A 5,125-nucleotide genomic window follows, 5' to 3' on the forward strand; every position below is an offset into this window, starting at 1 on the left:
TCAGTTTAGAGCTGTCAATCAATGTTAATAATTGATGTTAGCATCTGGAGAATTTTTTAGGAACGCAAATACTTTTACTTCATTCTGAGGATGAGCAGACGTTCAATATCATGATTATTTATTCGTCAAAGACTCCTGCTAGTCAGAGAGGATCTGGGCTGGATTGGAAAGCTTCTGAGAGGGAAACCTTCACTCTGGACTGGACTGAGAACAGAGCAGCCTCAGCTTCCTGGAGCCTGACTTGCCTCTGTGGTCTAAGGTTGTGTGGGCTGACATCACAGTGAAACTACTGAGATCACAGAGCCTTTGAGATCACAGGCTGACTTCCTTTTTTCCCTAAAATGAAGAATAATAATTTTAAAAATGTTGTGTCTGTGTTTGTGTTGCTGCATCAGTTAAACAGTGACTCTGACAGAGGGGATGTAGCTCAGTGGTAGAGCGCATGCTTTGCATGTATGAGGACCTGGGTTCAATCCCCGGCATCTCCAGCTGGTCCTTTGGAGCCTTCATGAGGCTAAATTGATCCATAAATGTGACAACAGTTGATAACCAAGTACCAGAAGAGAAACCAGTCTGTTGCATCTCAAAGTATTTGTAGCAGGGTCAGTGTGACTGTGAGCCTTCATAGCCAGCATGAAGGAGCTGGTTTTATCTTTGCTGGGGAAATCCCACACACAGCTGCTCTCAGGTCCAAATGTGTGTGTCCTCACTCCTCCGTCCTCCTGCTGCCCTCAGAATACAGACACAATTCAACCTGGCAAGTTTGGAGCATAGAAGTGCTCCTGAAGAGATGTGTGTCAGCCCACAGCTGGCTGTTCTTACCTGGAACCTCAAGATGAAACTGCTTCCACAGATTGGAAATGAATCTGATGTTGACTTTTGGACAAATCACCTGTTCATCAGTTCATCATCACTTCCATCCATTTCTACTGCTTATCTTGTTATAGAAAGGAGTCTATCTGCTGTGTGACTGAGGCAGTTACTGTGAGCTGCTGCATGTCTCAGTGTGTGTGTGTGTGGGGGGGCTGTGTGTGACTGGTCGGCTGCCAAGGATTATTGATGAGATCAATCATGATCAGCTCAGAGATCACGGCACAGAAGAAGGAGACTTTTTGATTTTTGGGGGTTCAGTTTCTAAGTCAGACACATCATCACAATTTGAAGTTTTCCTCCAGTAAAAAACAAAACAACACAAAACCAAACAAAAACATGATTTGACTTTTGATGTCTACATTTTTTGGAAATTGTGAGTCCAACAAGCAGGAGGCTGTTTGAGCTTGGAAACTGTGAAGCATCACCAGTAACTGCTGGTTAATTTACAGTTGTTTCCTCCAAAAAGTTTAAAATGAACTCAATGCTGAATCCCTCGTCGTCATCACTGAGCTGCAGAATTGGTCCATGCAGGAGGCTGAGCAGGTCTTCCTCTCTGGTCCAGTGTCTCAGCACAGGTCAGAGTAGAGAACTAAAACATGAACACAAATCTTTATCAGCTATTTACTGATATCAGTGACTACCTTCAAGTAAGAGTGTTAGTGAATGGACCCTTTTTAAAGTTTATGTTATAATGTGTGAAAAATGATGCTCACAAAAACACTATAAAAGTGTTTGTGGTAAAATGATTCCGTAGATTTTATTGCCATTTTAAGAGTTCAAGCATATTTTGATGACATTGTTTGATGTCATGACTCTCAGTTACTTTAGCAGGACCATCGTGACATGAAATCTTCCTCATCATCCCATATCGACCCTCAACCCCTCACACAGAACCAGGAGCCCTCAACTGAATGAACCTTTAAAACTATAAATTAGAAAGTATTTTGGTGGAACGAACCTTTAAAACTATAAATTAGAAAGTATTTTGGTGGAATGAACCTTTAAAACTATAAATTAGAAAGTATTTTGGTGGAATGAACCTTTAAAACTATAAATTATAAAGTATTTTGGTGGAACGAACCTTTAAAACTATAAATTAGAAAGTATTTTGGTGGAACGAACCTTTAAAACTATAAATTAGAAAGTATTTTGGTGGAACGAACCTTTAAAACTATAAATTAGAAAGTATTTTGGTGGAACGAACCTTTAAAACTATAAATTAGAAAGTATTTTGGTGGAATGAACCTTTAAAACTATAAATTAGAAAGTATTTTGGTGGAATGAACCTTTAAAACTATAAATTAGAAAGTATTTTGGTGGAATGAACCTTTAAAACTATAAATTAGAAAGTATTTTGGAGGAATTGGAAATTAGGTATAAAAGGAAAATAATCCTTTTATACAGTAGTTAGAAACTAAAGGACAGGAAGTAGTATTTTGGTGGAATAAACCTTTAAAACTATCGTTACAAAGTAGTATTTTGAGATCATCTAATTCGATAGGTGGCGCTGTCACCAAACTAGAGCCCCAGGACTGCATTTTATCATCCAATTCAGTAGGTGGTGCTGTGGGGTCCTGGAACTGCAGCTCTCTGGTGCTGCAGGATCTCCTCTTGCAAAGCCTCACACTTCAGAGTCGTTCCAGAATCTAGGAGCAGAAACCAAAGTCTCCTACGACGAGGATGGGATTGGAACCCACGCCTGCAGAGCTCAATGGATCAGCAGTCCATCACCTTAACCACTCGGCCACCTCGTCTCCTGACCACCATGATGTGCTGCTTTCTCTGAGCCTTTTAAACAGCTGAACTCTTTGGAGCCCATTTGTCAGAAATGGACCCAGCAGGAGCCACTGAACACAACTCTGACATCATCAGGCTTCTTCCCAGCAGCTTGGTGCTCCAGAAGGAAGAATCCAGACCATCGCTACATCATCAGAGTGAACACCAGCTGATGTTGACCAGTTTAACAAGCCTTTGACTGCTAAATGACATCCAAGCTCAGATTCTCTTGTCCTGGTAGAACAAGTCAGTGTTGAAGAAGATGAGAGCACCAGTCTCTTTCATCCAATGCTGGAACAGCGTTAGACTGAAGGTTAAAGGCAAGTTTTGAACTGAAGAAGCTTCTTGGACCTCTAAACTTCTTAACTCTCTTTCTCCAAGAACTGCGCCTGGACGACGGCCGTTTCCAGCGCTACTTCAGGCTGACGAGGTTCCTGTTTGATGACCTGTTTGTGAGGATCGGTGCCAGGATATCAAGGTCCAACACCAACTCCAGGCTCCAGGACCGTTGACATGACTTCCCTGACGCCAGGGGAATCTCAACGCTGACAGGCTCTCTGGACTCCTTGTCATGAGAATTTGTCACAAAAGTTGAATACTTTCAAATGCATGAATACGCGTCACTCACGTTGCCGGCGAGTACACACACCAGTTCAGCTCTCTACATGGACTTTACATGTGAACTTGTTGCACGAAAATTTGTGTCACGATTGATGTGAACACGCCTTCAGACTGTGAGGGCTGACATCACAGTGAAATGACAGAGATCACAGAGCCTTTGAGATCACAGGCTCAGTTACGTCCAGTTGACCAGATTTTACTTCGCTTCGATCTACGATGACCTGGATGAATGAGAACCTACACAGACATCTTGCCGAACACTATGGGAAGGACATCCTTAGTGTGGTGCGGGAATGCGAAAGGACTGCAAGGAAAATCGCAGACTACAGGAACCATCTACGTTCCAACCTCCGATGCCGCCAATACAACCTCATTCCCACTAGCCTACTACTAGGATCCACCGTGAGGGGCCACAGGGCCAGCAAGATTTTGGAACGGGCACAAAATCAGCTTCTCAACGAGAGAGTGAGACAGGTCCATTTCACCATCGAGGGACTAAAGACCAAGCTAGATCACCTTAATCAAGAGTTATCGCCATTTTTGCCACCCGCCATCTTGGACAAGGTCACCTCCTTCGTTGGGACAGCCCAACTATCTCAACATCAGAAGAGCAAGGAGAGGCAGAAAAGGACTTTCGCTCGCCTCCAGTCTCGCCTCGACCGGGAACGAGAAGCAGAAGGCCCAACCCCAGCGGACTCACAGGACAGGTGGATAAGGAACTTATCCAACAGGGAGCTCACCAGTCCTGAGAAACGCGTCCTTGCCAAAGGAATGAACTTTGCTGTCACCCCGAAACATCTCCCGACGGTGGACCTCATCACTGCCACAGAATCTGCCATCAAGAAGAACAACCTCTCCACCACAAAAGCAGATGAACTACGACTCAAGGTCACAGCGGCCCTCTCCGAAGCGAAGGTCCCCTCTGCCAACCTCTTGGTCCAGGAAAGGAAGGCCTTGAATGCACTGAGCAAAGATGAGAACATCACCATCCTTCCGGCTGACAAAGGAAGATGCATGGTGGTCCTTGACACAACTGACTACCAGGACAAGATCAGTTCTCTTCTCAGTGACATTCACACATATGAGACCTTAAAACGCGACTGAGTTGCTGCTGCCAGCACAGTCCATTAGCATCTGAGTGGTCGGTGAAACTCCCTAACGACCACCCCTGAAACTCCCTGACACCTCACAACGACTGTCGTTTGGGGAGGCCAGGTGAGTCTCGGGAGGGTCGTTTCCACCACATTAGCACTGACCACTCCCACATAGGTTTATAAGCTGGAGTTTCCACACTCTTCACTAGAACTGAAGAAGCCTCTCGGATGAGAGGTGAAACGTCTTCAAGATAAACTTACGTCCATTTGACCAGATTTTACTTCGCTTCGATCTACGATGACCTGGATGAATGAGAACCTACACAGACATCCCTAAAATGAAGAAAATAAATGTTGTGTCTGTGTTTGTGTTCCTGCATCAGTTAAACAGTGACTCTACCAGAGGGGGTGTAGCTCAGTGGTAGAGCGCATGCTGAGCATGTATGAGGCCCTGGGTTCAATCCCTGGCATCTCCAGCTGGACCTGTGTAGCCTTCATCTTGTCAGCTAAAGTGATCCTTAAATGTGACAACAGTCGATTCACTATCAGAAGACATCTTCTACATGTTCAAGGTGGGCGAACTTTCCACAAATGTTCAAAATTACTTTTGAAAATGAAAACATAGATCAAACCTGCCCTGTCAATCACCCACAATGGGCGGATCGTCCCACTCCCTATCAGGTTCCCCACTCCGTGACCCAGGAGGCTCCCTCTCCCTATCAGGACTAGAAATCCATTGGGGTCTCCCTGCTCAGGTAGGA

At 44.6% G+C, this 5,125-nt stretch overlaps 2 non-coding genes across 2 annotated transcripts; both read left to right on the forward strand.

The window, feature by feature from the left end:
• Positions 1–416: 416 nt before the first annotated feature.
• trnaa-ugc (transfer RNA alanine (anticodon UGC)) lies at positions 417–488 on the forward strand. Its single transcript has one exon. It is a non-coding gene; the product is annotated as a tRNA-Ala (tRNA).
• Positions 489–4,768: 4,280 nt separating this feature from the next.
• trnaa-agc (transfer RNA alanine (anticodon AGC)) lies at positions 4,769–4,840 on the forward strand. The gene has a single exon. It is a non-coding gene; the product is annotated as a tRNA-Ala (tRNA).
• Positions 4,841–5,125: the final 285 nt, after the last annotated feature.

The sequence above is a fragment of the Aulostomus chinensis genome, chromosome 1 (assembly GCF_037954235.1).
Source record: "Aulostomus chinensis isolate RoL2024-O1b breed Wild chromosome 1, RoL_Achi_v1.0, whole genome shotgun sequence".
NCBI classification, from domain to species: Eukaryota; Metazoa; Chordata; class Actinopteri; order Syngnathiformes; family Aulostomidae; genus Aulostomus; species Aulostomus chinensis.